The following is a 9,702-nucleotide window of genomic DNA, read 5'->3' on the forward strand; positions in this document are numbered from 1 at the left end:
CTGACGGCGAGAGCCAATTTCGGATCTAAGCTCTGATGATGGGAGCCAATTCCGGATCCAAGACGGAAGATTGAAGAAATTCAGAAGATAAGGTTAGGAGAGAGAATAGTTTTGGGGGGGGTTTTTTTTTTTCTTGGAATCAGGGAGCTAGCTTCAAGTTTTTGGCAAGGTTACTAATTCGGTTTCATTGGAGGTTTTTGAAGATCAAGGGAATTAGAGAGAGGAGCTTCATGCTTCGGGTCGGGGAAGGAAAGACATAGAATTTGGATTTTTCTTCTTCATAGAGTTTTGGGAAGACTGAGGCAATCGCTGCTGAAGTCAGTATTGTAATGGTGAATCGGGATTTTTAATGAAGTGGGTTTGAATACTCTTGACTGTTTTGTGAAATCGAGTTACGTCTGTGATTGAAGGATTAAAAGGGTGTCTATAGGATTGAGTATGCGGAGTGAATGAAATTTATTGGGTTAATCTAACAAGACAGTCAGTGGATACAAGATCGTAAGTACAAAGCGGTATTGAAGTTTAACAGTTTGGGTTGTTCGGGTTTCTCTGTAACGTCTAGAGACCTACTAGCTGGGGCAAAAAGGACTTCGAGAAGCAGTCAAAGAGCATCCATATAGATTTACGGTACATTGTTGCAGTCGTTTATATTCCAGCAGTCAAAACTGATAGACTGCTTGACTATGGGTGAATCTCCATACTACCTTCTATAATCAGACGCCCGGCGCGTTCTTGAGCAGGAAAGCACGTAATACGACAACGTTTGAACAAATACACTCTTTATTTCAACAAGCTTTGCTATGCTAGTACAATAAAAAAAAATGTATCTATTCTCATAAATTACAATACTTAAAAATAAAAATTTAAAAAAAATATTTCTAAAAATAATATCAGTTTAGAAGAGGGTAATCCGCAACTTCTAATATGCTTATGTCTTATCAAAAAAAATGGATAATCTACTCTTAATCAAGAAAAGACAAAGCTTTGATATTATATGTATATTCTTGTCAATCTGTCAAGGACACAAATTGGAAGAAGATACATAAACTCATGGAATCTATATCAAAAGAACAGTGACAAAATAAAAGAAAGTATGTGTATTCAAGGAAGAATTGGAATGACTATTGCTAAAGACTAGAAAACATAAGACTCTTGAAACTAAACTAAAAGCAAGAAAAGAATTGAGAAGAGTGAGGAAGGCCTCATTCTTGCTTCTATATATATTACTTAAGTAAGAACTATATGGCGATATATTATAGGACCTCTAATACGTGTCTAACTTATAGGATACATGTCTAATTTGCAAGGCAAGTTTCTTAGGTGTACACCATATGTCCAACTTGTACTACAATTAGTTAACATGTTGACACATGGCCTTCTTGTTGGCCAAGTTTTCAACCTATCAATCACTTGTAGACATGTATAAAAGGCATAGTAATGTCTATAAAGCTTCTAAGAAGCTTTCTACAAGATATTATTATATTTATCTACATTGACTTACTTCTATCTATTCTTATTATCTAGATAATTTAATAGGATAAATATGTATGTCCATGACACCATTCTAGTTTAATATTATATCATCTTTGAGTGATTTTTGAATCTTTTTGAGTATAATTAGAGTGTATTGATATTTTAATTCTTTAAAGTTTATATCCTTCACAAAAGCTATGAAAGACTTTGTTTAATTATGTAACATTTGTTCAAGATCAAAAATTCCTTGTCATCAACCTTATGGACTTGTCTAACCATTGCTTATATCAAAACAACCATGATCTTTTATTTCTATGGATTTTATTACAAATCTTTTAAAATCAAGTTTACATTATTTTATATTTTTTATTACAGATTGCTTCATTATTTTGTACTAGATACAAATCCTATTTCAAGTGAAAGAACATTTAAATATTTTATTTAATAACACCTATTGTTATTTTTTATTATCAAATAATATTATATCAAATAAAAAAACACAATTTATATTAAGATTTTGAAGAATTATTTTTAAGATCTTGAAGGTGGATATAAAATTAACTTTGGTCTTTTATCCTCAAATTCATGGACAAATAGAATTGGTGAATCAAGTTTAGAAGTAATATTTGAGGTGTACCATCAATTATTATCAATATGATTGGATAACTTTTTTCCTATTGGAAAAATTTGTATACAATAATTTAGTATATTCTTCTATTCAAAGTCCTTTCTTTATCAATTATGGTTAATATCCATGACTTTACACTTTTTACTTTTTAAAAGTTGATAATTCTGAGGTAAAAGATTTGGTAAATTATTTATCAATGTTACATGTAATAATAAAAGTATAATTAAATGAAGCTCAAAAACAACGAAAGATCAATATAGATGCCTATTACAAGAAACAACTACAATTCAATATGGGCAATAAGATATGATTACTTTATTGTAATATCAAGAGTATTCATTTTTGTGAAAAGTTAGACTATTATAGGTTTAAACCTTTTCTTATTTGCAAATAAGTCAATCCTATTATTTATCAATTACATCTACCGAGATCTATAAAGATCCATCTTATATTTTATTTTTTATTTTTTTTTTGAGCCATTTAAGATAATGAATATCTCAAGAAGAAGATAAAAATACCACCTCTTCTTATAAAAATAGATAATAATCAAGAATTCAAGATGAAAGAAGTCTTAAATACAAAGCGGCGCCTAAATAGATTGAAATATCTTGTTCATTGGCGTGGATATGATATTAGTAAATGTATATAGGAGCCAGTAAAAAAAACTTGTAAATATAGCAAAGAAAATTGATACTTTTTATTGACAACATTAATCAAAATCAAGATGAAGAATAACAAATCTTTATTATAAAAGAAACAAGATCTAAGGAAGATAGCATTCTACCTTCTATCCTTGTTTGTAGCTTTTGTATATTTGTGGTACTAAGGAGATGGAGAATTAAGAACTAGTAAATTTAACTCAAGAACTATCATTTACTGACTTATCAAATAAGACATTGCAATTGTCACAACCTTCAAGATAACATAATCAAAATAAATATCTTCAAGAATAACATGTCTTTGTTTGAATTGTTGGCAAGATACAATATATTTGATATCACAATCTTAGAAGAAATTTTTGATGTATGATAGTTTTATTAGAGATAGGAATAATTCTTGATGATATTCTAAATATTTTATTTGAAAGGAGTTATAAAGGCCTCAATAGCAATCAAATACTAAAATGGTCTTTTTGGCTTTGAATGAGACACTATCAATGGCTGAGAAGACCTATCAATCATCTTTGAAGAGAACAAAGATCAAAATATGTGGCAAATATAATTTATTGCATCTTAAATTTTTTCAACATAATATGACTGCTCTTTGTAGAATTTGTTCCTAAAAAGAAGGATAATATCATGGACTTACATATTTGTTCCAATAATTACCTATATGATTAAATAGAAGTAGGTAAAAATAGATTAATTTCATAATGTAAACATTGCTTTGACTTTACACATATTTGTAGTTAATTTATAAGTTAGAAACTTAATCAATAAATTAACCATATATTATACATATTGATAGCTTATAGAACAAACTAACCATATATTGTGCATATAAAAAACTTACTTTATAAATTAAAACATAGGATTACCAAAATCAATACATGTTAGACATCTTATAGATCATTGCCATGTAGCTCCTAATTAAATAGTATATATAGAGGCAAGAGTGAAGCCTTCTTCACTCTTGTCAATGCCTTTTTAGTCTTTAATTATGTTTTAAGACTTTTTAATCTTCTTGTCTTTTACAATAGTTATTTTAATTTAATATTATAACATCTTTAAGTGATTATTTAGTCTTTTTGAGTGACATATGATTATTTTGATCTTTTAATTCTTTAAGTTTTATATCCTTAAGACCTTAATTATCATGTCATTGATCTAATCACTAGCTAGCCTAGATTGTGTATAGATACAATAGTATTCAAGAAGATGGAAATATTCAAAAATGTCAAATAATACTTTAATCATAGACAATATTTGCTGGCAGACTTGACATATGGTGTGACTTAGACAATTATTCTTGACTACAAGTCTGCAGTTACAAAACAATTGATCAATTGAAAGTGTAATTATTTTTTGTTTAAAGTGCAAGTTGTAGATGAATATTATATTAGGATTTTAAAAGACAAGTGGACTTCGCTCATAGAAATTTTTATCTAACTCAATCAAATTAAAAAAATGAAATATATTGTAGATTGGATTTTTTCTTATTATAATTTAAATCATATGCTTGTTAATTTGGGTAATATATGGACAATTGAATTCAATGAGATTGGTCAAGAGCCATGAAAAAATTATATTGTGACATTAAAAGAAGTAATTTTTTTTAGAAAATAAGATTGCAATGGAGTTATGGCACAAAATTATACATTAGATATTTTATGAGTATTAAATACTTTAGTCTAAATTATTATACATTGATGTTGCAACTTTTTCTTTCAACAATTCATTTTATAAGTGCTTAATATTCTTTAAATATTATACAATTAAAAATATTTTTGTTCAATATAGTGTTGTAAATCCAACTCTTGAAGTTGTTTCTTCTAAACCATATTTCATCTCATAAACTTTTTCAACTTATCTTTTGTTGTATTCCAAAAACTATGTATATAACAATTTATAATATTTTATTCAATTTCAAGTCTTGATTCAATTTTTTTCTTTATCATATTATTATGAAATATATTGTAAAATCATTAGCTATAAATTTAATATGAATACAATTTCTCCTTCTTGTATAAGAGAAAAACCAATAGCTCCTCAAATAAGAAATTACTACTTATTATCCTTAGAATTTGCATTGAGTTGTAATGTAACTGTGGCCTACATTATAAGTTTATAAGAGAAATCCACCTAAATTTTGCTTTCTTATGCAAAAGATCATAAGGATATCAACTCTAGAACTTAAGGCTTTTAGAACCTTGCACCTCCACCATTGCAATCAAAATATTGAAATCTAAGTAAATTTAATTTTAGACTAAGGATTGCAAGGTTTAATTCAATGCTACCATCTTTTATCAATCTAAATTAGGCTGCTTACTATAGACCATCCAACAAACCAATTCTCTTCTTGTCTTTCTTACTTCTCTTTGTGCTCATTTTACACAATGAAATCTAAACCAATGTACTAAGTTTTAGAGTTTAAAATAAATATAGTCTCACAATGCAAGTCCTTAAATTTGAAACATGATATATAAACCAAAATTCAAATTACAATTTTTTTTTTTAATTCTTTTTAAATAAAGACTTTAATTTGTTCTATTGCTTGAATATTTATTCTTTGACTTAGTTGAAATCCCTCCAAATCAAAGAACTTGTCTTTTCTCTCATATTTTCAAATTATTATTTTTTTTTTTCTCATTCTATAGCTAATTTCTTTGTTTCAAATGCCATCTTATTTTTTTCTAGCTCCTCTTTTATTTCCAATTTTTTTATAAAGAAGCTTCAATTCTTTCACCATCTTCCTTGAATAGAGCTAAAAGCTCTATCATTTTGGCAATTTTTGGTTGTAATGACTTTGCAAATGTACTAGCCATTGTATGGCGCTCGTTTAGAGATTCTTTTTTGGATTTTGAAATGAGTAGCTAAATCTTTTTTATTGAGATGACAGAGATAATATTGCCAATTAATAAATATTTTAGAACAAGTGATGATGGTAATCCAAGTAGGAACTAAAAAAAAATAGAGGCAAGCAAAAAATTATGCTTCTCTTTGGATATCTCTTTAAATTCATCTTACAATAAGCCCCCTTAAGTATCTTTGGATAATATTTTTTTGAGCAACAAGTTCAAGTCAAACAACAACAATAATGAATTAATAATTTTTATGACTGTAGAATCTTACAACAATAATTTTAAATTAATAATTATTTTTTCTATAGAATCTTATAATAGCAATGATGAATTGATAATAATTACTGCTATAGAGTTTCTCTTGAAAATTTTGTAAAACCTTATAAATTTTAGCAAATGCCAAAATTATCTAAATTAACTTAATTTTGGTGTCAATCTATAATAAAATATGGAATTTCTAATAATATCTAAAAATTAATTACTACAATAATAAGACTATATTCAATGCAAATACTAAATTTTTCTCTACATCCCATTGAAGCAATCAACAATGATGGTTGAACTTCTACACCAATATTGCTACAAAATGAACCCATCAATTTATATCCTTTAGGTACTTCAAATCCATTTCTAGCATAAGATTTTGCTGCACTTAAAGATGAATGTTGAATACATATGCCATCTTATAAAAGTTGTATGAGTCTAATTTGATGGTCTTTTCTTTAATTACAGTATCAATTTGATGGAGAGGACATCAGACATAGAGCATTTGTTTTAATAAGTTAATAGGATCTACCAATAAACAACAAATAAGTCAATAAATCATCATAATTATGAATCAATGAATCAATGACATAATACTAAAATACATGTTTGGTCACTTCCATGTCAAAAAAGATGGCTATGTCGTTGTACCAACTTGTTATGGTGTTTTTACCATCTAAGTTGAAGACAATAAGTTTGCCACATCAACCAAAATATATGTTTAATATTTTACAGATCAACAAGGTGATGTTTGAGAGAGTATGATCTTCAAAAAATAGAATAGCAATCAAATACAAGTTGTAGAATATACCATTAATGCAAATTCAAATTTAAATATCAAAGAATAATATCTCTAAATGGTAGGAGTTACCTTTGGCTATAGTGAAGGGCCATATGGATATATTACTAAGAATATTGGAGATGATTTGCAAATTTATGCCTAAAAAAATATCAATAAATTGGTTGACCATATAGTCATTTATACTAACTATTTTTGGATTATTGAACTTATTTTTAGATGGCTAATGATTGCAGCAATCTATCAAAAGAAGCAACTAATTGATGTATGTTTTAAAGAGAATTTGAATTAGATGAGATTTTTAATCATGAAAAAATATAAACAATTTAGCTATTTAAAAAATAATTTTAATGTGTTCTCTTCTATAATGGCTTTGGAATCATATTCTTTATCATCTTTTAGATAGAAGAATGCAGTATTAATAATGTTTTTGATGATTGAAGCCAAAATCTCAGAGTGCAGCTCAATGCCATAGCTATTTAAGAATGTGTTGATAGTTGACTTCTTGTTATTTACAAAACATGATTTATTTTCTTCGTTGATCAAGAAATTATATGCCTTCCATTCAACAAAATATTCGCACTTGTTATGACTACAATAGTCACAATATTCTTTGTGAAATGATTGCTTATAGAGTTGAACATTCATAATATATTGGCACTTCACATAAAACCTATTTCTATCTTCACAATGACCATGTATACAAAAAAAATACTAATTCAAAAAAATGGCCTAGTAAATGTCACATGAATAGATTTCAATCTTAAATTCAAGAATGTATTGAAGTTGGAACAACATATTGTACTTTGACATGGAAGTATTAGTGAGAGGACCAAAATGTACAAATCTGTAAGTTTGTTTAATACAAAAAAAATCTTAATTTTAGCACCCTATCAGATTTAAATTTAAAAAATTTTAACATATTTTTAGAATATTAAAATTTATAAGGCTTGAGTTATATTTGGCCTTATGCCATATAAAGCATACACTCTTTTTTTTAAAGAATAAATATGTATTATCTAATTTTGTAGCCATGGTATATATATATCACTTGCAATCTTTTTTATTAATGCTAGTGCCAATACCTATTAATCAATCATAGGCAGCTACAAACTTAGCCTTAAAAGTGCATAGTCAACTTAGCATATTAGTTGCAAAAAGATTAAATTTGTCCTTTGATGTTTTATTTAGCTAGGTAGCCAATTACACCAAAGTTCTAGATTTTAATGTGTGCTTCTTGCATATTCCAATCTTGCTTAAATTGTGCAAATTTTGGAAGTTTTTTTGGATCTTCTAGCCAAGAAATGATTGCAACATACTAAATTCTTCCAAAATGACCTCCTTTATGAAAATTTGTTGTACTAGAGATCTTCTTTAGAAGCATAAGGAATTGTAGAAAAGAGTGAAAAAGAATGGATGTAGAATATTAAGTCAATATATTAGGTCAACTTGATATCACTCAATACTTTACCAAAATATCAAGAATTTTTAAGATTTGAATAGTGATATTTTGAACATAATATTTTGAGTGATCCTAAAAATATCCAATTGTAAATCTATGTTATTTGGTTTTACAATCTTGCAATATTTAAAACCCTCTATTAAAAATGAAGGGTGATGTTCCACTAATCCCTCTTATAACATAATTATTTTTAATTAATTAAAAAAAAAAAAAAAAAAAAAATCTTTTCTTTTGTTACTTAGAATAAAGACCATTTACCAAAATTATACTTTTGAAGTTCCATCCCTTCTTCCAATCAATTTTGTATGCTTAAAATTCACATGAATTCATAGTTTTTTTTTAACTATTTCTTTATTGAATTTGATATAAATAGAAAGAGTCTATTACACAGAGTAAATAAAGAAGAAAAAATAAAATTAAATCATAATCTTAACAAACAACCAAACTGTACAAATGAGACAACTATACCTGCAATTAAGCATGAATCAACACCTCACCATAAAAAAATTGTACTATTTCATCTAATATATTGTGTTTCACATACAAATACAAATGTGTACATATTTATATTTATATACACATACATATTCATATGTATGAATGAATATATATAGTTGTGTCTGTCTGTTGGTCTGGACTAGTCAGGCACTGCTCACAATGAGCGACAGATGCCAAGGTTTGGTGATTCCACACCACGATCACGATGCATCGATTCCATCGACACTAGAGCTTTTCGGGAGATAGCCCCCACGATCTGGCTGCAGCGATGCGATTGATCCATTGAAGAAAGTGAGTCATGGCAAAGAGGAAGAATCCGGCACGATGAGCACCAGCCCAACGAGTCGCGATGGCATCGACATGGACTCTACCCCATTCGCGACGCTGGCAACAAATGAACCCCACAAAGAATGCGCTGCTGGTCGCTTACCCTGAGGATCATGAATCATTCGTATCCTCACACCCTCGTATTTCCCGTTAATGCCGCCGGTGCACAGTTTCTGGGTCCGAGACCCAATGTCGCCACAGCAAGATAAGTTGTGTTTTCTTTGCCTGTCTTTGGCTGACAGTTCGATGCAACAAAACTACCTCGGTTGAGGAGCTGTGCCCCAAATATAGTTAAGAGATTTCGGTAATCACGCTGACCGAAATCATTCGAGGAGAAGGATGGTCTCATTCAGTTGGGGGCAGTTCAGTTGGAGGCTTCACACAGTTGATGGTAATCAAATTTGGTTGAGTTTTACGTGATGTGCTCCTAGTCTGATATTTGTTGCGCAGCAATGTTTCTGTGCCTGTGATTCTGCCGTCTAAAAAACAGCTGTTGGGAATCAGCCACTGCAATTTGGTGACTGTTAGCGGTGTGAGGTGACAAAACTGGTCGCTCATCCTGGCTGTCTTAGCTTTGCCACTCTTGCTGAATATTTCAGGCTGTGTTTTGCAACAGTCGCCTCCTTTGTCACTTAACTATGGCCAGCGCTGTCGGACAAGGCTGTTCCATCTTCCGGAAGAGCCAATTTCTACTATGCAATGTGATTTCCTGTTGCTGTAATTAATTTGCA

Source organism: Physcomitrium patens, chromosome 24 (assembly GCF_059467195.1).
Source record: "Physcomitrium patens ecotype Gransden chromosome 24, ASM5946719v1, whole genome shotgun sequence".
NCBI lineage: Eukaryota > Viridiplantae > Streptophyta > Bryopsida > Funariales > Funariaceae > Physcomitrium > Physcomitrium patens.